This window comes from Apodemus sylvaticus, chromosome 7, assembly GCF_947179515.1.
Source record: "Apodemus sylvaticus chromosome 7, mApoSyl1.1, whole genome shotgun sequence".
Taxonomy (NCBI): Eukaryota; Metazoa; Chordata; class Mammalia; order Rodentia; family Muridae; genus Apodemus; species Apodemus sylvaticus.
The window spans coordinates 23,196,535-23,223,717 of NC_067478.1; the positions used below are offsets into that span (position 1 = coordinate 23,196,535).

Consider the following 27,183-nt stretch of genomic DNA (forward strand, 5'->3'; position numbering starts at 1 on the left):
CTACTGTATACAGCAAAATTCTCAATCACCGTAGATGGAGAAACCAAGATATTCCATGATAAAACCAAATTTACACAATATCTGTCCACAGATCCAGCCCTACAAAGGATAATAGATGGAAAATGCCAACACAAGGAGGGAAACTATACCCTAGAAAAAGCAAGAAAGTAATCTTCTTCCAGCAAACCCAAAAGAAGATATCCACACAAACATGAAAATAATATCAAAAATAATAGGAAGCAACAATCACTATTCATTAATACCTCTTAAAAACAATGGACTCAACTCCCCAATAAAAAGACTTCAACTAACAGAAATATTTCTCATGTAAATATTCAATTTTATCAGAAAATGTTTGTAATTCCCCTTTTAATTAACTTAGTAATGTTTTTATGTCTACCATTTAATCTGTATTATTTTTCATGATAATCTTCAATTTTAATATGTCTTTCTATATATTTCCTCTATGTTATCAGAATTTTTTTAAAAAAAAATAAAGCCCCCCTGGTTTATTTTTCTTATGTTGCTTGTGCGTTTTGGGGCTACATCCAAGAAACTACTGGATGTAGTGTCCAGTACATCCAGTGTCGTGAATTTTTCTCCATGTCTTCTTCTAACGGTTTTATACTTTCTTAGCTATTACGTTTAGAGTTTTGATTCCTTGAAGTAATTTTTGGATGCAGTGTAAGCTCAGAGTCCAATTTTATTTATTTATTTTTTCATTTGTGGAAAGACTGTTCTTTCCCCATCAGCTGCCCTTGGCACTCCTTTGGAAAATCACTCATCTATATGTGTGAAGGTTTATTTCTGTACTCTGGATTTGTTTCCATGGGTTTATGTGGTATTTATGCCAACCCTGAGGTGTTCTGATTCTCGTAGCTTCATAGCAATGTGAACCTAGGAAGTGGGAAGCTTCCAACTATCTCTTCAAGAATATTTGTTTTATTTGTTTTGGTTTTTGAGAGTGTTGCATATAACCAGACTGGTTTTGAACTCACAGAGTTGCTGAGCATAGCCTTGAAAGTGTTCCTGCTCCCATCATCCGTGTGGAGAGGGTGGTGTCACCTCCAGTTTTCAAGATTGCTCTGTCATACATTTCTATGCAAATTTTAGGACAGATCATTCTATTTCTGCAAAAATGTTTTTGGAATTTGAAAGGACTTGTACTAAATCTGTAGTTTACATTAGGTTGGATGGACATCTTAACATTACTATTTATTATATTATATATCATAATTATATATAAAACAATAAATATATAGTAATAAAATATGTATAATAGTATCATATATTAGCAATAGTATTATATATATGTTTCTTTCCATTTATTCTGACTTGTGATTTCTTTCAATAAGTAATGCCTTATGGTTTTCAGATTTCATGTCTTTTGTATCTGTAAGTTTAATCCTAACTGTAAACTGGAGCTCATCCCTCCTCTAGTGCTGGATATCAAACTTGGTCTTGCACATCATAGATAGGTACTCAACTGCTGACCTACATAGGATTGCTTTATTAATTTCATTTTCTTCTCTTCCTTCCTCCCTCCCTCCTTCCCTCCTTCCCTCCCTCCCTCCTTCCCTTCCTTTCTTGCTTGCTTTCTTCATGCTTAGATTTATTATTTTATTTTATGTGTATGAGCATTTTTCCTGCATGCATGCCTGTGTACCACATGCATCCCTGGGGCCTGCAGAAGTCAGAGCAGGCATCAGATTCCCAAGAGCTGGAGTTACAGATGGTTATGAAGCCCCACGTTATAAGAGCAGGGAACCAAACCCAGGACCTCTGTAGGATCTCACTGTGTAGCCAAGAGGGGTTTGGAACTTGAGGTCTTCAGGCCTCAGCTTTCCCAGTTCTGGTAACCCTTTTAGCTTGTTAGGCCAAAACACCTAACTGCTGAACTCTGATAACTGATGAAGGTGATAATGATAAGGAAATCAATATTGCTCTAATAGTAAACAGGAGCTTGGGTAACTTAGATCTGAACTGCATATTAAACTCAGAAAAGTGGTATCATTCTTGGGAACTGAAAATGAGCCAAAATAGATTTTAAACATGTTTTCTGGCTTCTCTTTGTGTACAAACAGTGAGTCTTTTTTTTTTTCCTTAAAAAAGCTGTCTCAGGGGTGAGGGAGTGGGCTCAGTCAGTAGCATTCTTGTCACACAAGCATGAGGATCTGATTTCAGATCTCTGACATGAATATAAAAAGCGGGCATGGTGGCAATGTGTGCTTCTAATTCCAGAGCTGAAGAGGCTGAGACAGGGTAATCTCAAGGGCTTGCTGACCAGCCAATCTAGGTGAATCAGTGAGCTCTGAGTTTAATGAGAGGCTTCAAAAAAGCAAGGTGAAGACATATTGAGGGAGACTCTAGATGTCAACCTCTGACATCTGTCTACCTGTATGCAGCCATTCACGTACACAGAAAGATGGATACACACATACACAATAAAATAAAATAAAAACTCGAAAAGAACATCTCAGCATGCTATGATGTTATTTTCAAAGGAAAGGATGTTAGGGTTCTGTCTAAGCTCCACCCCACAATTACCTGGCAACAGCCAGGTATGCCCCTCCCCACAGTTACTTAGCAACAGCCACATAGGCCTAGCCTACTATAAAAGAGACCCCTCCTCTCTCTTCCTCCTCTTATCTTTCTTTTCTCTCTCACCCTCTGCTTCTCTCTTGTTCCTCTTGGGCTCTCCTCCCCTCCCCCTTCTCTCCATGTGGTCATGGCCGGCCTCTGTTTCTCTACTCTCTCCCTCTCTCTGCCTTTCTCTGCCTTCACTACCCCTTTAACTCCCATCCATGCCCTGAATAAACTCTATTCTATACTATGTCTGTGTGTGTCTGTTCCCTCAGGGGAAGGGATGCCTGGGCATGGGCCCGCTGAGGCACCCTCTTCCCCGACACTGCTGTATACCATATTCTCTAAACCTCTTTCTCTTTTTATGATCACAACAAACACTAGTTTGGTGTCCAAAACCAAATTAATAAAAGTGGGCTGTGGACAACATTCAGTTGGCAATATGCTGCTGGGCATGCCTGTGGCCCTGGGTCACTTAAGCCCTGATCACTTAAAATCACTTAAGCACCACATAAATAGGATGTAGAGGTGTATACCTATAAGACCAACACTGGGGAAGTAGAGGCACAGGATCAAGAATTCAAGGCCATTTTTGACTCCCAGTGAATTTCCACATCAGTCTAAGCTACATGAGACTATCTATAAATAGGCTAACAAACCAATTAATTTGTTAATTAATGTGATATAAATCTTGTTTCTTTGACAGGAACAGATAGAGAACACTTTCTTTGTTCCCTTTTCCAACTGTTTTTTTGTTTGTTTGTTTGTTTGTTTTTTGTTTTTTTTGTTTTTTTGTTTTTTTTTTTGTGGAATGGCCCCTCTCCAGCAATTTATCTCTAAAGACAAATTTGGAATTTGTTAGTGAAGTGACAAACCACCCTAAGATGTTATTGGAAAATAAATGCATTGTTTGTTCTGGAAGAATCAGCTAAAGGATGATGTAGTTGAACATTGGGTGTGATGGCCAAGTTTTATCCTTTTGGTTGTGACCCTAGCCTTTGATAGATGAGCAATCTCTCCCCCACCTCGGTGGTCAGTTTTAATTGTGAACTTGACACAACTTAGGATTACCTGAGAAAAAGAGTCTTAACGGGGAGTGTCTAGTTCAAGTTGGACTGTGGGTTTGTCTTGATTGTCTTAATTGGCATGGGAAGATTCAGCCTTCAAGTGGGTGACACCATTCCTTGGGTGTAACTCTGGACCATCTAAGAGGTTTGACTGAATCAGAGATGTGGCTCATTGTTCTAGCTTTTGCCTTGATCATGATGGACTCTAACCTGGACTTGGAGCTAAAACAACTCTCCGGTCACTTTTGTCAGGAAATTCTATCTCAGCTACAGAAATGAAACTAGAACAGTAGGAATGGGGAGTGGGATGCAGGAAGAAATAACTACTTCAGAGCAGACAGAGGAAAGAAGTCGCTGTTTTAATGGTAGTGTCTGAAGCCCTGAAGGTTCTGTCAGTACTCATCCATGGAGTTCCCAGTTCTTACACCAAATGCATTCCTTTCCTTAAAGTCATTTTAGTATGAATTTTTGACAGTTGCAAAGAAAAGTTCTTAAGATTATAGTACAAGAGAATGCTGTGTATTACTCATAGCAGATTGTCTAAAACTCCTCGTTTCCTCTCTCAGTATCAAGTGTCACTTCTAATGACAGCCGTGCTAAATCCTAAAGTCACTCTCAAAACCCTCAGGAAGTCTTTGCTCCCACAGTCAGTTCATTTCAGACTCTTTCTCTTTCCCATTCTTGGCTCTCCTCCTCTCTCCATTTCTTTAAAGGGAACAAAACCTCTGCCAAACCCCACAGACTGCTCTCAGGGTTCCTTTCGTTTCTGTGATTCTTACCTACATCAACAGAATGAATGCCTGTGTGGACAGCAAAAGACCCTTCCTCTTAGAAAGGGTGAAAAATGGGAGATTGCCTTTCATGGTCTCATTTGTATTCAGAACAAGCAGGTGTTTATTTGGACATTAATTCTATTTGCAAATAACCATGCCTGGGGAATCCCTTTGGGTAACTCTGGCTGAGATATTGCGATATTGCCTTGGGTTGTTTTAGTGGTTTTTTTGTTTGTTTGTTTGTTTTTAAGGTAGGGGGAAAAATCAAACCAGGCAAGCAGTTTGTTTTTACAAGCCTGAGAAAGAAAAAAAAATCAGATCCTGTATTTAGAACAAGCTGATTTGTTGTACTAGGGGTAACTTAATGACCAGTGTCCTTTTTTATCGTCTTTGGGAGAAACAGCTGGAGACTCTCCATCGCTAGTTGCCTCACTCAGCGGCTTCTTCACAGGCACATTTATCAGATGCTGTGCCAGGAATTTAAGAGTGCCCTGAGAATATTGACCCATTCAGAAGCAGCCTGCTGCAGCTGGGAAGGCATGAGTACTACTCTGTGAGGATCTAGAAATCTCCTTTCTCCAAGTAACACACAGTTCTCCTATGCTGGACACTTAGGTGGTTCTCAGTCCTTTGTGAACACACTGGTAACAAATGGTCAGAATTCTATTCTTGGGTCTATTCAAACTGTTGTTGGCATCCATAGGCTATGGGACCATAATAGATCACCTGGCACAATGGACACTGAAGCCCCAGGGATCATCAAGATGGCTACAGGAGACATCTCATCTTCTAGACCTAACTAACTAACTTACTTGTGCTGGGACTAAATCTACAGCTTTTTACCTGCCAGACAAGCATCCTGTCATTGAGCTAAATTCTCAGCCCTTCATTTTTTGAGACAAGAATCTTTCTATATAACTGACGCTGGCCTTGAGCTCAATATCCTCTGCTTCCAGCTTCCAAGTGCTGAAATTATTACCACCAACTGGGATCTCAAGTTTTTAAAATATTGCCAACCTCAATGAACTAAAACCCATTATAATGTCTTGAATAAAGAGACTATTTCTAAAAGGTGTATGTGTGTGTGTGTGTGTGTGTGTGTGTGTGTTGGAGTTAATATTTGGGTTTTTTTTACCCCCTCCTTTGATCATTTAGTTCCCAATAAAAGACACAAAGCCTTTATATGTATTATAAGCTTTAATGCACAAGAGCTGGGCAAATATCAACCCTATATGCTTTCTCATCTACTTCTCTGTTAAGTATCCTACACTTGCCATGTTCTGCCTGGGCTGCTCCTACTCCAACTGGCTGGCCCTCTCCATCCACCCACCCCATGGGGCTTCTTCCTCTCTCTCCTTTTGTCTCTCCCTCAGACCCCAAGGCAGGGAACCAAAGCCCTCCCAGCCTCTCTTCTGCCCAGCTACAGACTATAGGCCTTTATTCAACCAATAGTTTTAAATTAAGGAACAAGGTTTGCACAACAAAATCTGGTATGGTATGTGTGTGTGTCCATATGTATGTATGTGAGTGCATATGTATGTGTAATGTGTGTATGTATTTGTATGTGAATGTGTGTATTGTGTGATCATATTTGTATGCATGTGTACATATATGTGTGTGCATATATGTGTATGTGCATGTATATGTGTTTCCTGTGTGTCTCTCATGTACTCACACCATCCATAAGCTAGAAGACAGTTGACTTCATCCATTATGGATGTGTGGGTGTGCATGTGAGTATGTGTATATGTGTGTGCATGTGGTGTGTGTGTGTGCACGCGCCCTCCCACACACACATGCAATATGTAATTATGAGATTACATATGCTCATGAGATATGTTAAAGAACCCTCTGGAAGCCATCCCGGATTGAAGGAGGACAGTAAGTGGTCAGGTGTGCAAACACAACAGTCAATAACAGAATAACTCTGTGTCTCTCACTTGCCCACACTATCCAAAAACTAGAAGACAGTTGACTTCATCCATCAAGGTGAGTCTTGAGTCAGAGCAGGATAGAAAGGGATCTAAACAGACTATGGCAAATCTGGCAGAAGACCCTTGTCTTTCTCCATAGTTAGCACCACAATTCAGGCCTGACCCTTTCTTACCTGGCCCAAGGTCGTGGTCTTCAGCCTGTCTCTGGACTCTTATTGCCTTGCTGACTTTGTCTGAGTTTAAGAGTGTGTCCATTTAGATTTGGGGACTGGGGTATACAAACATTTGCATTGCCAAGACTTCTCCCACCTTGCAAAACCTGGGTTAAACGGTCAGAACTCAGGGCTACCTGAAGATTATTCTTTCCCAAGGTTTATCTACACAGTCATCACTTCAAACATCAAGAAATAATTTTTAGTTCTTCCAACCAGGTAGAAACGAATGGAGACGGCCTCCTCATCTCTTCCCAGAGGACCTAGTGGCCCTGGCTGGTAGTTGATTGTTTCTAAGAGCCCCCTGCCCCCACCCCCAACTCTCAGCCCCAGGGCGTTGGCGGCTTCCATCGCTTGGGACGCTCATGCCTGGCCAGTCCCCAGGTCTAGGCAGGCATCTCGGTGGTCTTCTGCGGTCTTTTTCACTCCCGCAGCGCCCGCGGTGGGGGTTGGGGCAGCGGAGAGCGCAGGCGCAGTGCCCACGTCTGGCGCCCCTCTCCTTGCTGGCCGCCCCTGGCAGTCCAGGCTGCAGTGGTCCCCGCCGAGCGCGCTGCGGCCTCAGCTGGCTCGGGAGGCCAGATCAGGAGCGCCGCTCCGGCTGAGTCCGCTAGTGCCCCCGGAGACCCGCCTAGCCGCGACTCGCAGGTAACCGGCCGCGGGCAGGTGGGCGGGCGGCGCGGGACTCAGCCGTCTGGTCCCGCCGGGAAGAGGGAGCGCACCGAGCCCCACGTCGGCGGCAGCTGACCCGTAGGGCGCCTGGTTTGGGGTAAGGCAGGCTGGCGTCAAGCGCCCCGCCTACTTTATGGACCTCCGTGGGGCGCGCGTCCCTGCAGGACGCCCGAAAGGCCACCCAGTGCCCACTTCTCCCCGCTGCTGTCCTGGAGAACGGGAACAGGGGTCGATAAAGTCAGCATCATCCCGGAGCCTCATCCCGGGGCCTGACACCGATGCTTTTGTGGGCCCAAACGGCTGCATGATGAAGGTCAGGGCTGTTGTCCCTTCTCTGGCTCCCGGAACCCACACAAGGTCGGCGAATGCTTGTGGCGTCATAGGAGTGATTGCGATTGCAACTTTCGAAAATTACTGGGTGGTTTTAGGAGTCTGTCAAAGATTTTAGATTTGCCATCACTTTCCTCTCCTGTGTCTGTGAGTCGTGAACTCTAGTTCAGATGGGTTGAGATTTTCCTGTCTCTTGACTGCATAGGGAAGGACCCGGAGGTGGTGGAGTGTGGAGGTGAAGGCTCGGAGATGAGTTTCATCTCATCTGTCCACGTAGAACGAAATGCGGATTTTCTTGACGAAATTGGTTCTAGGTTTAGAATTTTCTGCAGCATGCGCCCATTTAGTTCATTAGAGGGGGAAGAAGGGTCGCGAGAACTGGCAGGAAGAACACTCACTCTTACTGGGGCAGCTGGGGGCGCTGCGAAGATCCACGTCACTACCCAGGCCGTCACCAGGCTCTGGTAGGAGCTGGAGCAACTTCCCGTCCCAGTGAGGATTGAGGAGCTCCTAGACAGCCTCTCACCAGGCCGGGAGGGTGAGGGAGCAGGCCAGGAGCCGGCCAAGTCTGCGGACTGTGTCCGTGGTGCTGAAGCTCCTCATGCCCTAGTCTACAGCTTCCTGGGCTTATGCCAGCCATGTTTTCCTATTTTGCACCTTTTCCAAAAATAACTCATCGCCAAGGCAAGAGGACAGGCCGTAGCCGGTCAGACATTGAAACCCTTCACAGATGAGTTGAGCGTGGTCTCCTGAGGGAAACACTGCAGGGAAATGTGGTACAGCTTGCTTGATTTTCCTAAAAGTACACAGTGTGAGGGAACACACCAGCCCTAATGTATGAGCATGCATGTGTAGGATATATGTATGCGTGTATACCTACAAACACAATGTTCTCAAAGCTATCATGTACCACAAGCCACACATTTCCCAGAACCTTTTGTAACCCATCTTTATTTTTTGACACCTCTTGAGTTTCTGGACTCTACAGCACAATTAATTTTCATAATCATCTGTTCCAAAGGCACTGTGCCTGTAGATTGAAGTGCTTGGAGCTAGTATTCACACAAGTTCCAGAGAATGCTATGTTAGAGGGACTGGGAGCAGAGCTCAGTGGTAGAGTACCCACTCAGCATTCAAGAGACCTTATGTGGGCTTCTCACTGCCACAATCAATCAATCAATCAATCAATCGAAAGAAAAAAGAAAGCATGCTTATTTAAAGATATTTAGGTAAATGGGAAATACAAAAATGCTTTTGTATGAGAACATATGTACTTTTAGATGGACCATTCTCTGTCTGTTGTGTTTTCAGTAATCTTGTAATTATGAACATTTATGTTCAATATGTGTTAGTATATATCAATGTTTCTCAACTTGTGGGGTATGACCCCTTTGGGGTAGTCACAAATCAAATATCCTGCATATCAGATATTTACATTAAAATTTATAACTAGCAAAATTATAGTTATGAAATAGTAATGAAATAACTTTATGGTTGGGAGTCACCACAACCTGAGGAACTGTATTAAAGGGTTGCAGCATTAGGAAGGCTGAGAATCACTGTTAAAGACAGTTCTGCAAATAGCTTTTATATTTGTTTACAGTTTCGGGACAGGGTCTCAGTGATTCCCTCTCTGGCCTTGAATGCAAAGTTGCCCTGCCTTAGCCCCTGAAGTGTTGGGATTACAGGGATTGTGGATATGTGTTACCAAGCCCAAGAAACACTGGGTTTATTTTCTTTTAAGCAGATCTTTATACAGCCCCAGCTGGACTAAAAATTGATATATAGACAAAGATGACCTTGAATTCCTGATCCTCCTACCCTCGTCTCCCAGAAGGTGAGACTGCAAGCGTGCAATACTGCGCCTGAGTGCACTACTGTGCCTGGCCTAATGCTGTCTGTAACAGAAATTATCTTAAGAATGGAGCTTCCTGCGGGTGGTGGTGGCACACGCCTATAATCCCAGCACTCTGGGAGGCAGAAGCAGGCAGATTTCTGAGTTCGAGGCCAGCCTGGTCTACAGAGTGAGTTCCAGAACAGCCAGGGCTATACAGAGAAACCCTGTCTCGGAAAAAACAACAACAACAAACAAACAAACAAACAAAAAACCCAAAAGAACGGAGCTTCTTTAACTGAGGCCATGGCTGCCATCTCGCCCTGGCCTGTGGCTCCCAGTCTCAGTATCTCACTCCTACCTTCCTGTTCCTGGTGGACGTGGGCTGCAGTGGGGCAGGAGTTCTGCCTTCACTCCTCCTGCCTGCCCAGCCATTGCATCCCCCTCCTTTCCTGGGTCTTTGTACAAAGGTTTCTAAATCCCTTCTTTTCTATGTACTTTTTTATTTAAGAGGGTGGGGTCCCAGGTGGGAATCCCTCCTCCCCCCACAATAAAGTCTGTCAGCGTTTGGAGAAAAACAAAACAAAACGGAGTGTTTGGAGACCAAAAAAAAAAAAAAAAGGACGGAGCTAGAGATGATGTTGGCAGTTAACAGTGCTCGCTTTTTTTGCAGAGGACCCAAGTTTGATTCTTAGCCCCTATATTGGAGCTCACAACTCTCTGTAAGTTTGATTGCAGGGGAGCTATGCCTTTTCTGTTCTCAGAGGACACATGGTATCGGTGTAGTGCAAGTGCAGCTATACAGGCAAACATTTTTACATATAAAATAAAATAAATAAATAACTCTAAGGGAACAAAAATATGGTAAATATCTATCTTCTCAAAGATAGATGCTTTTGTATTTATAGATGCTCCATTTAAAAAAGCTATTCATGTATTAATGGATACGTAAATTGCTCCATGTGATATATAACATATATGTATGTATATAACATATTTGTAAAACACACACTTGTTTAATTACAATCATTTTGTTTTGTTTTGTTTTCTAAGATAGTATTTCTCTAAGTAACTTTGGCCATGCTAGAACTCTGTGGACCAGCGTGGCCTTGAACTCAGATCCTCCTGCCTCTGCCTCCTTAGTGCTGGGATTAAAGATATGTGCCACCACACTCATCTTAAGTATATAGTCTTATAACAAAATTCTTGAAGTAAAATTTGTTGTTCAAATGATGGATATTTTAATTTTGAAACATTAATTTGTTCAAATATTTTTTATTTCCTCTTTTAAGCATTTTTAAAAGCACCACATTTAAGGAATATTTATTGGGCAACCACTATTTACAAATTGTGTCTTAAAAAGTCGATGAACATATGCTACATTTGAATGTCAATAGCCCCATCCTTTCACCAAAAACAGGTTTATCAATCTCTAAAGGGATTTTCAAATTGGGCAGACAGGAAAAAAAAAGTGTTCATTTTCTCATTAGCAATATTTATTTCTCATTTTGCAACTTGTTCACTCATATTTATTTTTCTATTGGCATGCTTACTTACTTTTTGATTGATATAAGCTCTTTGTATAGTACTGTATTCTGTTTGTTGTACTTTTGAAACAAAATCTCACCATGTATTTCTGACTGGCCTATTTAGAGCTCCCTATGTAGACCATGCGGGCCTTGAACTACAGAAATCTGCCTCATGAGAGCCTGGGATTAAAGGCTGTGCTACCACACTCTTTTCCTGTTTTATTTTATTTACTTTGTTTATAGTATTATGCTGTATAGAAAATCTTTCTCTCTGTTATATATATAATTTCTATTTGAATGGTGTGTATGTGTGTAACAGAGAGTTTAACTGTTGCTAGGATGTAGTATCTTAAATCAACTTAAGGGAGAAAGGATTTATTTTAGCTTATAATTCAAAGTACAGTTCACCATGGCCGGTAAGTCAGTGCAGGAGCTCGACATAGCCGGTGCCATCACATCCACAATCAGGACAGAGAGTAGTGGATTCAGGCTCTATTTGGCTCCCTTTCTCCGCTTACACTGTAGTCCAGGACCTGAGCAGGGAACCGGTGCCATCACAGTAGGTGGGGCCTCTGATCTCAATCAGTGTGACCAAGACAACCTCTTGTAGGTCTCCCCAGAGGCCTGTCTCCCAGGTAAGTCTAGGTTTGTCAAGTTGACAATCAGCACTGGCATTAGAGTGAATACATGTTTATGGAGGTGTGCACATATGTGTATATGTGTGCATATGCCTGGTGTGTATGTATGTGTAAGGGGATGGAGGATGCTGGGTGGTTTTCTCCATCAGTCTTCATCCCGTTTTTGAAACAGGGTCTCTCACATAACTTGGAGCTTACCAGTTGACTGAGTTGGCTGACCTGTGAGCCCCAGGAATCTACCTGTCGTCCCTCTTCCCCCTCTGTACTAGGGTTTCAGATTCGTGCTACTGTGGGCTCTTATGTGGGCCAGGGGATCTGAATTCAGGTCTTCATGCTTGCTCAGCAAGCACTCTGCTGACTGGGACAGATCCATGCATATTAATATACTTTTATTCTCTTTCCTGGCATGTATACCAGTGTTGCATTTCTCTCTATAAGACATAATCCTCCTCAACCTTGGATGTACTGAGATTACAAGCATGAATCTGCTTCTCTTGCTTTTCATATATAAATACCTTCTCATGGGAACATTGAATTTTGAATTTGTAAATGATTCATTTATAAACCCTAGATTCATTCTTTCATTTTCTTATTAAATTTAGTTCATTACTAGTTGTAAATTATTTTGTACATTAAATAATAAAAATAATAATGTCACTTTTCTAACACATGCAAGGCCCTGGGTTGGAGTGACAGAACAGAAAGGAATTAAAGAGGTTTGATTTCTAATCTATATTTATCTACATCTTCTAAGAGAAGCAGTATGCTATTTAGTCTGAGTCTTTCAGTGTGGTATATTTAATATTTAGAAATCCAAATACAGTGTTTTTACTTTAAATGTAGTTTGTAGTATTTTAAAACTGTTAGCATGCAATTTTTAAAAAAGCTATCCTTTAGAGTATTTTTATGTAGCCGGAAGAAAATGCATCCAAGTGCACTAATTAGCCAAAATGGGAATTTAAGTCAGAGTGTTTCTAAAAGGAGAACCACCCATGCATATGGATGTTCACATATAAGGTTTGTCAAATGCCTTTTGGCAACCATCCATTATGGATCAATGTAATGTATTTTCCAAAACAAAATGATGATTATTTGGGTACTGTTGAATTATTCTGTATTACTTTCTTTCCAGGGTTTAAGATTATTTTGGAATAGACTAATGAGAATAACAATTTAAAAAAATATTTACTTCTTTAATGGGGGAGGGGTGTCACAGCTCCTTTATGGAGGTCAAAGGACAACTTGCTGGGATTGGTTCTCACTCTCTACCGTAGGAGTCCAGGAAACTGAACTCAGGTTGTCAGGCTTGGTGGGCAAGTGCCTTTATCTGCTTGTAACTACCCACAGTTACATCGAGCAGGTTACCTGGAAGGGAAGCTGGGGATGCATGGGAAGGCGGCAAAAAGAGATGGAGATCAAGATAACACCTGCTGTTCAAGGTCTCAAAGTTTAATGAAGAACTCCAAATATATAGGCAGGGGAAAAGGCTAGAAGCTTCTCAGCAGAATCAGTTTAGTTGCTCCGCAGGTGGTTAGTGTTTCTCAGGAAACTGCAGGTCCTTGAAGAACAATGGACTTCACTTTGGTCTGAGCACTCCACCCTAGGTGGAGGGGATTATGGCTGACACAGGAGTTCCCACTCAAAGGCTGGGAGAGGAACTTCACATTGGTTGATGTCAAGTTCCTGCCAGGTGGCTTGGCACCTCAATAAGGCTCTCTACTTCTGCTGAACTAACTCAAAGGCCCGAGAATAACAACTTCACTGTTTTTAGAGGATATACTTAAAACCAAAGCTGATTATAAGAAATAAAAAGATCAGATCAGATTATAAAAAGAAATCCTCCTAGTCAGTCCAGTTCTGTAGGAACCAGCACAGATATTAGTTTGAAGTAAATATTTTCAGATTATTACGTTCATAACAATGACTGTGAGATGTCATCAACTCTAAGATACATTTTAACTTTAGAAATACAACAATATATATCATGAACTTAATGTATGAGAAGTAGGGTTATGATGTTTATTTTTTCTGTTTTGTTGATCAGTTGATTTTTGAAGCAAGGTCTTATTTATAGTTAGGCTGGCTTGCTGTCTGTTTCCCTGCCTCAGCCTCCCAGGTGCTGAGATTGTAGCCATGTACTCTGATTCTTCTATTTTTTCAAAAGAAAATGTTTTTTCATCAGAGCATGATTTTAAGGTTTCAATCGGTCAACATCCTATGTACATTTAGATTACTGGCAGCTTAGTATAACTATGTCATAGTGGTGTCTCCTTGTGGTAAATTCCTAAACGAAGTTAATGCTTCAGGAGGTGGCGTCACACTGCACTGCAGGTGGCGTTTGCATCTTTCTCATCTAAGTGGCAAAATGGGCATTAACCTGTTTTCATTTTTGTTTCTGTACCTTTTGTTTTTGTTTTTGTTTTTTTCGAGACAGGGTTTCTCTGTGTAGACCTGGCTGTCCTGGAACTCACTCTGTAGACCAGGCTGGCCTTGAACTCAGAAATCTGCCTGCCTCTGCCTCCCAAGTGCTGGGATTAAAGGCTTGTGCCACCACCTCCTGGCATGTTTCTGTATCTTTAACAGGATTTATATATCATTCTAAGTATGTACTGGCTATTTTTGTTTTTCTTTTATGGATTCCTAGTTATAATAATAGCATTGTATTCCTCTAGTCACCACCTCTGTTTCTGAGCATGCTCGAAAGGGTTTATCTGTCTGTGTCGGTGTGCCCATCAGGTAGCTAGCTTGTCCGGAGTGAGTAGACTCCAGAAGAAGGACCCGCACTGAACATAGGCCAATGGTCACTCTGATTTTTTTTAATACAGCTGACATTTCCATGTTAGCTATTAGAAATTGGGGTTAATAACTCCTATTTCAAATAACGTAAAAATAATATTAAGGGCTGCAGAGATGGCTCATGGTTAAGAGCACTGACTGCTCTTCCAGAGGTCCTGAGTTCAATTCCCAGGAACTACATGGTGGCTCACAACCATCTGTAATGGGATCTGATGCTCTCTTCTGGTGTGTCTGTGGAGGGCTTTGGTATACTCATATAAAAATAAACAAATAAATCTTAAAAAAAAACATTAAAAATAGTCTGGGGTCCGGAACAATTGTTCAGTGGTTATTTACTCTGGAAGAACAGACATTTACTGTTCTTCCCGAGGACCTGAGTTTGGTTCCAGCACCTGTGTCAGATGCCTCATAATCACCTGTAACTTCAGCTCCAGGCATCTAACATCTGTGCACACCTGGCATACACAGGAGACAGGCACACGGGTACATGCGTGCATGTGCATGCACAAACACACATACACACACACACACAGAGACACACACACACATGTGCGCGCGCATTACAATCTGTTTTGTGTGCTTTGGTGTTTTGCCTGCTTGTATGTCTGTGACAGTGCCAGATCCCCTGGAATTGGAGTTACAGACAGTTTTGAGCTACCATGTTGGTGCTGGTAATCAAACCCAGGTCCTCTGGAAAAGCAGCCAGTGCTCTTAACCACTGAATCATTTCTCCAGCCCCTAAAATATTTTTTTAAAGATAGTATTGGGACAATGATAGTTCCTTCAGGTTGCCACAATAAAATGGATGGCTTTTAATCAACAATAGAAATTTGCTTCTCATCATTTTGAAGGCTGAGAAGTCCAAGATTAAGACACTAGAAAATTAGGTTTCTGGGAAGGCTGCTTCCTGTTCATAGATGATAGTCTTTTGTGTGTCCCCATGGTGTGTCTCCATGTATCAGAGCTCTGCTCTCATGACCTAGTCACCTTCTGAAGTCACTACCTCTGGACATTCTCACATAGGACTTTGTAGGAAGAAAGACAGTCTAACAGGAAGATTAGTACATTACCAAATCATAATTTAAAAAAATTGTCCTGTCAGGGTTGAGACACAGAATGTGATACAAACTAGGCAAATGCTCTACTACTGAGCTGCACTCACAGCACACAAATCATAAATTCTTTTTTTAAAGACCCAGCCCTGCATATGATTTTGTATCTCCTCAAAGAAGTAGGATTAATAAGGTCAAGAGTATAGAGAGGCATAAATACATCTTGTAATCAAACACAATTTTAATTGAAGCTTATAAAGTTAATTTTCAAAATATTTTAATTCACAAAGATGGCTAAGTTTCTTGATGCTTTTCACCTCGGATAGGCAGTGTTGCTGTCCACACTTGAGACCATCTGCCGGATCTCTGCCAACATTAATGTACCTGGCAATCTTATGGTCTCTGGTTCTCACAATGAGGATCAGACCCTCCTTCGATGGTCTGAATAGAAATATAACCTTTTGTTGGCATGGGATCTGGGGTAAAGGAAGAGGAAAAAGCACAAGCCTTTTCTAACTGAGCTTTCCCCAGAATGTTAGAACTGTGCTGGCTGTAAAAGTCTTGGGTTGAGGCTGAGACACCTTGTGCCCCTTGTGCTACGGGTAGCGTTCTTTAACCATCGCTGTGCCAGCAGCAGGCCACTGCTGCTCCCTCCTTCTTACTGAATGTTCTTCCTGCATATTTTCATCATAAAATCAGGCAAAATCTCCTCTCTCATCACCACCCATATATTGTTTTTCCTGCCTTTAATCTCTTAGCAATAGTGGGCAGATGTAAGGAGAGTGATAATCACTTGACTGCTTCCTCTTTGCCAGTTTTCACTCCTTTCCCCTCAGGTTTGTACCCAGGAAATACACTTAACTTGGCAGGGAAATGTCAGAGACCAGTTGCGATCATGGAACTTTTTCTGACTGTTGATTAAGATTTTAGTTTGCTCTATAAATGCTAATGTACATATATAATTAAAAATATTCACTTGAATATAAAATTATATTGCTGAACTGTTTATTCTAAGTTCACATAATTGTTGCTGTATAGAACCAATGTAGTATAACACTTTATGGGCATATAAACACTATTTCTGTTATGATTCCATATGAACTCAGTCCTCATGCCTAATATTTTACTGGAGTGTGTTTAGTCATTTCCTGACTGCATATAATCAGTGACTTGGGTGTGAGTTGTTTTTTATTTAAGACACCACAGTATCAGTCAGCACCTTTACTGGACTCTTTAAGAACCTGATTTTAAAAATAATTGGTGACCCATTCTTCTGATTATATTTGCTTTACCTTTATTTTCTGTCTGTTGCTGGCTGAGCCGCTGTTCTGAACAGAAGTGAAGGTCTGAAGGAAGAGAGTGTGACAGAGGCTGTTATGCCAAATTCTCGTTACTCCAGAGTCAGGAACCATGAGAGAGGTAGATTGGAGAGCTGTGGAGACAAACGGGTGCATGGGCTGGTTGGATCAAGAATTCAAAGCCAACAGCTAAGCTGTGAGGCCAGCTGGGGCAGGGAGTTCCTCATCTTTCAGCATTTGTTGACTCTGGTTGGATCTTCAAAATATCAAGAAAAAAACTAGTTATCATCCTTGTTCTTGGAGTGGTGAGAGTTTATTAGGGGCTCTGGTATGTACACACAGCCCACAGTGATAGCCCCAGGACTGCTACAACATCCCAGAACAAAGTGTTCCAGAGCCTAGGGGAGGAACAGGTGGTCAGAGACGCTTCTCCAAGTGAGTTTCCAGCCCCCATTAGAGCATGTGTTCTCATGATGGGAATCCAGCTCCTGTTATCCTCACTGTATTTATTTGCTCTTTCTCCTTTGATGTAACCAATGTCTTGACTTCATCAGCCACTTCCTTGACCCAAATCTTCCCAAGACTCAATCCTGCTGAAGAGGTTCTGCTAGCCTTTTCACAACATTAAATAAATTAGATAGCCGTGTACCAAGAAATTAATATCTCAAAGGTGCTAATTACTTGTCAGAACCCTTTATTGTATCTTCAAGTCCAAAGACGTCTACATATAAACTGTACCAATGAAGACACTCAAGTGAAAAGAGGCTCTTGGATAATGAGATGGAGAGCTCAGGAGGCAGGAATAAAGACCTGGACAGTGAGTTAGTGCCAGGGACTTGACCTCTCTAAGAAACATGGGGGCCCAAGGGCCATGGTTGAAGGATTCTCCAAACAAGGTTAAACTTCACGGACCCTTTTCCCAACACCCCTCAGACCACAAATACCCTTCTGAGTGTTTTGCTCTTAAGACTTTTTTTTTGTTTGTTTGTTTGTTTTTGAGACAGGGTTTCTCTGTATAGCCCTGGCTGTCCTGGTTTTTTGAAAGAGGATCTCATGTAGGGCATAATATCCTTGAATTCCTGGTCCTTCTGCCTCCACCTCCCAACTGCAAGGATTAGAGGCCTATACCATATAACCCATTTTAAAAGAAAAACAAAAAATAAAAACCAACTTCAGTCACACCTTGCCTGTTTGACTATATTCTAAACTATAAGTACATAAACCAAAAGTATTTTAAAGTTTCTTTTTTGTTGTTTTTATCGAGACAGGGTTTCTCTGTGTAGCCTTGGCTATCCTGGAACTCACTCTGTAGACCAGGCTGGCCTCTAACTCAGAAATCGGCCTGCCTCTGCCTCCCAAGTGATGGAATTAAAGGCGTACGCCACCACCGCCCGGCTCTTAAGACATTTATTACATTTATTTAGAGTGTGTGAGTGCATGCATGTGTGCTTGTGCATCATAACACACTTGGCAGAGTCAGGTTAGTAGCAAGCACCTTTGCCTACTGAACCATCTCCCCACTCCCTTCTCTGATGTGTTAAGAACACATTGCATTAAAGCATAAAAATACCACTCTATTTCTGAAGAGGGAAACATTGCTTCTATGAGCAGCTTCTGAAAATGCAGTCTGAGGAGATGGGTGACATTATCTTCTGTTTTAGTGCTGACTCCACTCCCTGGTCCAGAGCATCCGAAATCTGTGCATGCGTTAGAGAACAGCATGAGGTCCATCTGTTCAGGTCAGATTTTCCCACATTAACATGCAGATTTATGGGGCGGTAGCTTATGTAAGAAAAGCCAATGGTAATGATGTTAGATTCTGTGCTGCCATTTGGAGTCTTACATATATTTTTTAGCCTGTCATGAAAATACCATAATACACACACACACACACACACACACACACACACACACACAAGGATTCTTTCAAAAGCAATAACAAAGGCATCTCCCACAGTTTGTAGTCATTCACCTCTGTTTTGGTTTGAGCACTAGCCACCATCCATTCATATTTTCCCTGTAAAATGGTCTATTTCCCCACAGCTTGCTTTCCACAGATGGCACAGCTATACAAGAACTATGCTGGCTTCTTGGCTGACTTGCCAGACTAAGATATAGTAGTGATTTACTTTTTTCATCTTAAGAAAGTAAGTTAAACCTTTTCAGATTCTAAATAGATACTTATATAGAAAAATAAAAAACCCTTATGTACATATGAACATATACACATACATATGAATTATTTTATATAAGTAGAACCCTACCGTGAATATTCTTTAGGTGTGTGTGTGTGTGTGTGTGTGTTTCAGTGAGGGAACAGCATCTTGTGTATCTCATATTGGCCTCCAACTTTCTTTGTAGCCAAGGACGTTGCTGCACTCCCTGTATTCCTGCTTCTGCCATTGGAGTGCTGGGGTTACAGGCTTGAGCCACCGTGTCTGGTTTATGTGGTGCTGGGCATGAGACCCACGACTTCATACATGTTGGGCACTTTTCCAAATGAACTACAGCCTCATCCCATGAATACTATTTTATAAATTTCTTTTGGTTCAATAATGACACACACACTTTCTTATATCAGTATATATACATTACTATTATTGTTTTGTATGGTGGTATTTTCCTTTAGCCCCTCTCCACTAATGGGCAATTAGGTTATTTCTAATTTTTATCATATAAGAGTAGCAAAGTGACTACTCTTATGTGTGCGTTTTATATGTTTACTGATGATCTTCTTAGGTTCTATTACTGGAAATGGTGCGGCTGGGAGAACACACATATACAATTTTGATACATGTTGCTAACTAACTTTAGATGAGATGGATTACACAATGCTTGTCATTAATGTACAGAGTCCTTGGCAATGATGGGGACTTGATAAAGTCTTTTCACCTTTGCACCTAATGTGTTTACATACATTAATAGAGTGTGGTGATTTGTGTACTGTAATTTTGATATGCCTATGTATATTATGTTGCCTACCAGGAAATGTGAAATTTAATTTAAATTGTGATTTATAGTTTGGTCTAAACCAAGAGGGCATCTAATGACCATTTCTTAATGGTCTTTGGGATTTTACTGAAATACAGTATATGGAAAGAGATGACTGAATTGTGACTTTTAAAATTATAACATCAATCTGTTATGTGAAGATCAGCTATGATTAAAACAAATCAAATTTGTAAAATTTAGCCAGGCGGTGGTGTCGCACGCCTGTAATCTCAGCACTCTGGGAGGCAGAGACAGGTGGATTTCTGAGTTCGAGGCCACCCTGGTCTACAGAGTGAGTTCCAGGACAGCCAGGGCTATATAGAGAAACCCTGTCTCAAAAAGACCAAATCCAAAAAAACCAAAAAAAAAAAAAATTGTAAAATTTTGGGACTAACACACTATGGCATTTTTGGACTTTGGCCTGGAGTGGGGTTTGGGGATTCTGGTTTGGTGCTCACACAAATAAACAGCAGGAAGAACAGAGCAGATGGAAGCGGGTGTGCATGCAGTGTCCCGGGGCTCTGAGAACACACTACTGATCCTGGGTTATGCCATTTATTTATTTATTTATTTATTTATTTATTTATTTATTTATTTATTTATTTATCTATTTATCTATTTATCTATTTATCTATTTATTTATTTGGTTTTTTGAGACAGGGTTTCTCTGTATAGCCCTGGATATCCTGGAACTCATTCTGTAGACCAGGCTGGCCTCAAACTCAGAAACCTGCCTGCCTCTGCCTCCCAGAGTGCTGGGATTACAGGCGTGTGCCACCACTGCCTGGCTAGGTTATGTCTTTCTTCTTTTTTCTTCTTCTTCTTCTTCTTCTTCTTCTTCTTCTTCTTCTTCTTCTTCTTCTTCTTCTTCTTCTTCTTCTTCTTCTTCTTCCTCCTCCTCCTCCTCCTCCTCCTCTTCCTCCTCCTCTTTCTCTTCCTCCTCCTCCTTCTTCTTCTTGTTCAGAGATTCTTGCATATCTGAGATGATTGGAGGACATCTTTGAGCTCACTGGGGTGTTTGATATTCCTTCATAAGACTTAGGTAAATGATAAGCAACCAAAGTACATCAAAACACAAGAATTTGCTTTACACTTATTTAGCATGTAATCAATACAGTAAGTCAATGATTTAACCATGAATATACATTTAAAATATCATAAAATAGAAAAAGATGATTTTAGCTGGGCATAGTGGGGCACCTGTTTAATCCCAGCAGTCAGGAAGCACAGGCAGGCAGATCTCTATGAGGCCAGACTGGTCTACAGAACAGCCAGAGCTACACAGTGAGATCCTGTACCCCCCACCCACAACACCCCCCAAAAAAGACAAACAAAATAAAAACAAAAGGAATTTTATTCTTGCCTTCTTTTCTAGCCATGCTCTTTTATCCTTAATAAGCCACGAGCAAGCTGAATGTAAAGGTGCTGATTTCACTGCAAATTGATTTTGCTTAAATTTTCTTTTCTTTCAGGCAGAAGGAAAGAAAGTGTCAGATGATAAGTACGTGTCATCTGAGAATAGAATAGTTTATGTAAAGTGATAAAACTGAGTTTCAGAGATCAGAAGGGCTCTCTGCTGGAAGGATGTGCTGAGTATATGTTGGAGACTCTGCTGGAAGGATGTGCTGAGTATATGTTGGAGACTCTGCTGGAAGGGATGTGCTGAGTATATGTTGGAGACTGCTGGAAGGGATGTGCTGAGTATATGTTGGGGACTCTGCTGGAAGGGATGTGCTGAGTATATGTTGGAGACTCTGCTGGAAGGGATGAGCTGAGTATATGTTGGAGACTCTGCTGGAAGGGATGTGCTGAGTATATGTTGGAGACTCTGCTGGAAGGGATGAGCTGAGTATATGTTGGAGACTCTGCTGGAAGGATGTGCTGAGTATATGTTGGAGACTCTGCTGGAAGGGATGTGCTGAGTATATGCTGGAGACTCTGCTGGAAGGGATGTGCTCAGTATATGTTGGGAGACTCTGCTGGAAGGATGTGCTGAGTATATGTTGGGAGACTCTGTGCTGGGGCTGTAGCTTGACAAGTATGAGAACCTGGGATTGAGTTCTAAATCAGAGGAAACAAAGGTAAATAACATAAACGGTGAAAGTTTTGCATTTTAGCGTGTTCTTAGCTGCCAGCCAACACATTCATTAGTGTGCCAGGATGAATTTTAAAGTGTCACAACACAATTGCTCTGTTTCAAACCAGGCATCATCACCTTCTCACAAGCCAAATCTACTCACTGTTTGAGTAGTTTTAACTGCCACATACAGTTAAAAAAAAAAAAAAACCAAAATAATCTTTTGTGAAAAATCTTTTTTAAAGCTCCCTTTTCAAAAGCCTGGTATTGCCAGGCATGGTGGTCTATGCTTTTCATTTGGCGGCAGAGGCAGGTGAATCTCTATGAGCTTCAGGCCAGCCTGCTCTACATGTTGAGTTCCAGGACAACTAGGGCTATATAGTTGAGACCCTGCCTCAAAGGAGAAAACAAAAACAAAACCACAGCCCCACAGCACAGGTGTGCTCGGTTCCTTACACTCCATTCACCAAGCACCCCTGGGTGATTTGAGCTGCATATCTAGTTGCTTTCAGGAAGAAGGCAGTTAGTTGGCCTGGCTCTCATCAGATGCGGATTACTCCTGCCTCGCTTTTCCAACACTCTCTGCCCTTTTCCCAAGTCTGTTCCCTTCAGTGCTGCTGTTGCCTCACAGTTTCCGCACGGCTTACAGATTACTCCCAGGGATCTGACGTTGGGCTCTATCACTGTCAGTTGAGTCTCCAGCTCTGATCTGGACTAGCTTCCCAATCAGTGGCCATCTCCCTCCCCACCCAAGCCCTCCAGGCCTCAGCTCTTACCTCCTCTCTATTGTAAATTCCTTAAGGATAATGTTGATCCCTTCAGCAGGCCAGGCTGAACTTGCTCAGAAAGATCCTTAGGTCCCTCACTACTGCCCATAGTTCAGCCCAATCTTCTTAGCTGCATTTGACCACATACTTCGTTGTTCTTCCTAATGTGGTTCATATGCCATCTAGTATCGTCTCACCTAAGGCAATGCAGTCCCTGAGAGCCCCAGCGTCAACCGGCCTAACCTGTTCAAAGCAGCCTTGATCTCTTGGAAAGTCTCTCCTTATCCAAATCAGAGGATGATTCTCCACTCAGGTAGCCCTTCGCTGAAGCAGATTTTGGCTGATATGCTGAGGTGTTTATTATTTAGCTTGCCATAAGCTGAATTTTTTTCTAGCCTAAATCAAGTACGCTGTAATTCAGTTTTGACATTATTGTGTACCTGTTGGGCACTGCAGGGAGCCATCATCACAGACACTGTCACCACTGACAGTCAGCAGGCTGGTACGGTGATGAGGCTCGATTTGGAATCTGTCATTCACATCCCTTCTCTATTTCTTCTAAGGAAGAACATGCATTTGTAAGATGGTTCCAGGGTCAGGAGGTATAGCCAGTGACTGTGGAAACAAGGTCAACAATGCTATAGGTGGTTGTGAGCTGCATGTGGCTGCTGGCAACCAAACCATGGTCCTCTGCAATGACAGCCAGTACTCTTAACCACTGAACCGTCTTTCCAGCCTGCCTTGCCTTTTCCTTTCTTTTCTTTTCTTTTTTTCCTTTCTCTTTTCTTTTCTTTCCTTTCCCCCTTTTCTTTTCTTTTCTTTTCTTTTCTTTTCTTTTCTTTTCTTTCCTTTTCTTTCAGACATTGTCTTGCTCTGTAGCTCAAGCTGGCCTTAAATTTGTAATCTTACTGTCTCACCCTCCCAGGTTCTAAGATTATAGGTGTGTGCTGCCTTATCTAGTTGGAATTCATTCTTTAAAATCCCCCAAATAACATTTTAGCATAGATATGTGAAATAAGCTATTATTTTGGTGTGTCCACAAATTGTGTACAAATTCCTCACTGTCTAGTCAATTTAAAGCCTAGCCTAGCCTTTCATCTGCTCTTTGGTCACCATGGTGTAGGCTGCTCTGCTCTCCCATGTGCTCCCTGCCATGATGGACAGAACCCTTGAAACTATGGAGAGATGGAAAACTTATGTCTGCCATGAGCAGAGTAGTATGGGGAGATATGGGTGACCCTACATGGAGAGACTGGCTACTTGCGGACCCTGCTCCTGACAGTACTTCTGAGGAAGATGACCAGTAGGACAATGTCTTTAGGGACACTGAACAAATCCTCATAGCTGGGATGCACATTAGCAGTGTCTCCATATACACTCCTCTACTTGGCTCCTACCTTTTGGCCACTTGCTGGGAGACATGGTGGACCATGCCATTTCCTATTTGGAGATGAGGATGGGATTCCCAGAGTGCTTTCTATACCTATACCACCCAGTAGGCAGCCAATGCCTGTTGTGACAAATCCTTGCCTCACACAGGAGCTAAGCAGAGAAGGAGAAGCAAACCCCTATGTTGGGCTTGATTATATACATCCTAGCACTTGGGGGCCTGGGGCAGAAAGGAGGATTATCAAACTACAACCACCTGGGTTATATGAGACCCTGTCTCAAAGCAAAAAAAGTCAGTATTTATTAGCACACACATGCACACACACACACACACACAGGGAGGGGGGAGAGAGATCAATTGTATTACCAAATTGTATTAGTTTTTACTCTTCAAAACTTAAAATATAGAAATTAGTTAATTTTGACTAGTATAAAACGTACTAAGACACTTTAATATGGATTTAAAGTGTCATCATAAATTCTGGTAAATGTTCAGGTGACAACATAGAGGTATTTTGAAATGCTTTACCTATTTCTCAAAGCCAATACCAATATGTTAACATTTATTGATCTACTGATCTTAAGCAAACTCAAGGTTTACCTTGCTTTAGCCCCAAGTTTGAAAATGGGAAAAAGGTACAGGTCAGTATTTCTTGCTGCTTTTAGCATTAGAAACACTCGTCTCCATCCTTCCAGTGGGCCCAGGTATCCTCAGTCACTTGCTCTAGGGTCACTACCATTTCCTAATGGTAGTTTTTTCTTTTTCCCCTTCTCTTCTTGCCTTAGGGGTTTGGGATGGACTACAACTGATAAACATACATGAGCAACAGAGGCTCAGAGCCTTAAAAAAAATAGCATCTCAATTTAGGCACGCCTTCTCATTCCCCAGTTGGAAACATGCCTAGACAGAACACTTTAATTTGCTCCTTGCTTCTCCAGCACAGAGAGCAGTTGGAAAGGAAGGAGTGAGCAGCGATGGGTCCAGACTCTGTGTAGAAAGGCAAGGAGGTATGAGTCTCTTGGGGCCAAGTGAGTACAGTTGGTTTTTGTCCAAGACAGCTAGACATTGGGGAAATTGTAAACCCCACAGTACTAAAGTCTCCCCCCAGCAGAGATCTGTGTGTTGAGGCCCTTTGGAACTGACCTGAGAAAACCTGCATTTGCATGCCTATAACTTAAAGGATATGTAACAAAGAAACAAAGACACTAGAGAAACAATTCCAAGTATAGGAATGTGAAATTCAGGACCACCCCAGGACTTATGGTCCTGTATAGCAAGCACAAGCATGAAGTCTATAGAGAGGTAGTCAGGGAGGGGAGATTAAAAGCAAGTTGGAAATTCATGAACATAGACTATAAAGTTTTGTTGTCTAAGAACAGTAAAGAAAAGTAGTGTTTGTGGGCAGGTTGGAACTTTGAAGGCATTAAATATTTAGACCTCTGTCATTACAAAATGACTAAGCATTCCTTAGACATTCAACTTACTAGGTTAGCCCTACTCCATAATGTCATGCGATCTTTTAATTAAGTTAAATTCAACTGATCAGGAACTTCATTTTTTCTTTTTCTTTTCTTTTCTTTCCTTTTTTTCTTTTTTCTTTTTTTTTTTTCTTTTTTTGAGGCAAGTTCTCATGTAGCCTGGGCTGGCCTTGAACACCCTGTGTATCTGAGGCTGGTCCTGACTTCTTATGTTTCTGCCTCCATTGCCCAAGTGCTGATATCAGTTAGGGGTTTTAATCACATCTACAAAGTCCATTTGGGACAGCATTTAGATTTGTGTTTGATGAAATGAGTGAGGCCTGGGGTGTGGCTTGGCCTAGTTAGGCATCAAAGGCCAGGACACAGAGTCTGTGCATGGCATGTGTCCCTCTCATGGACACTAGAGAAGCTACAGCCCAAGAGATGGGGACTAAAGCAATTAAGATAAACTCTTAATTAGTAGGGCTGGAGAGATAACTTAGCAGTTAGGAGCCTGGCTACTCTTTCAGAGGACCAGGGTTCAATTCCTAGTCCCAATTGGCAGGTCACAACTGTCTGTAACTCCAGGTCCAGGCAGAGGACCAGGGTTCAATTCCTGGTCCCACTTGGCAGGGGACAACTGTCTGTAACTCCAGATCCAGGGCTTTTGACATCCTCATACAGACATATGTTCAGGCAAAACCCAGTGAACATAAAATAAAAATAAATTATATATAAAAAGATAAACCGTTCTTTACAATTTTTAAATATTCATTATATGTGTGTAGGTATTGGCATACATGTGCCATGGCATGTGTGTGGAAGTCAGAGGACAATTTACAACAGTCAGTTCTTTCTACCATGTGAGTTCCAGGGATTAAACATTGGCCTTTTATGGAGTGCATCCTTGGCCACTGAGCCATCTTGACAGCCTGATAGACTCTTCTTATAGTCTCCACAAGGAGACAACAGGAGGGATAAATAGCAAGCTACACATGCTCTCTAACTATGCCCTAGACCTGTAGAGTTGACCTGTAGCAGGAAATGGAAAACTTTGAATGGATAGAAGGTAACATTTTAACAACAGCAGCAAACGAGAAGTTATGGAATGTAAAATTTCATTAAGATAATTACTGGTCATCAAGGAGGAGAATTGACATAGTTCTAAATTGCGGACAGTAACTAGGAACATAAAACTCTAGACCTGAGCCAAGCAGGAAGCAACATGATTACATTATACAAATTAGATTAGAAGTGCTGTAATTATTTAAAGGAATGTCTGGAGAAGTCAGAAGCTTGTTCTTGAAGACAGAATTTGAATTAGGCCCTAACAGATGATCAGTATTTAGAAAGTTGGAGCAGAGGAGGAATTAGTGGAATAAAAATCTGGGAAATTGTGGGCCAGTGTATTGAGGCTTTCCATGTAGATCTCTGGCCCAGCTGGGTGTGAGAGTTCTGGCAAAGGGAGTGCAGGCAGGGAGGGGAAGTTGCTTCTGATGCTGCAGATGGCTCCACCTCTGTCTCCGCTATGCTGTCTCTATTACTCCACATCACCTTGCGCTGAGTAGGGTGGGGTTTTGGGGTGGGCCAGGGTCTGACAGCAGGTACTTCTCATCAGCTTGGGGAAACCTTATAGGGCTTGATGCTGCTCCTATTTGACTGAAGGCCAACACCCCTCTCTGCTGGGGGCTGTGGGAGGCTGTAGCTTAGACAGGAGCCAGGGGCCCAAAGGGTGTGGCTGAACACTTACATGTAACAGTCTTCTGCTGGCTCTCCGGGGCGGGGG

The 27,183-nt window shown here is 42.0% G+C and overlaps 2 protein-coding genes across 3 annotated transcripts in view; one reads left to right on the forward strand and one right to left on the reverse strand.

Annotated features, from left to right (window-relative positions):
* The window catches only part of Stag1 (stromal antigen 1), a 757,688-nt gene that overhangs the window by 395,382 nt on the left and 335,123 nt on the right, over window positions 1-27,183 (reverse strand). The gene's annotated exons all lie outside the window — the stretch shown is intronic.
* The window catches only part of Slc35g2 (solute carrier family 35 member G2), a 29,661-nt gene continuing 9,552 nt past the window's right edge, over window positions 7,075-27,183 (forward strand). The window contains exon 1 of one of the 2 annotated variants that reach the window (XM_052187540.1): window positions 7,075-7,214. The gene's annotated coding sequence lies outside the window, so the exon portion shown is untranslated. Of the gene's footprint in view, window positions 7,215-7,404; window positions 7,596-27,183 lie in introns of those variants that run through there. The other variant, XM_052187541.1, reaches the window with a different exon arrangement.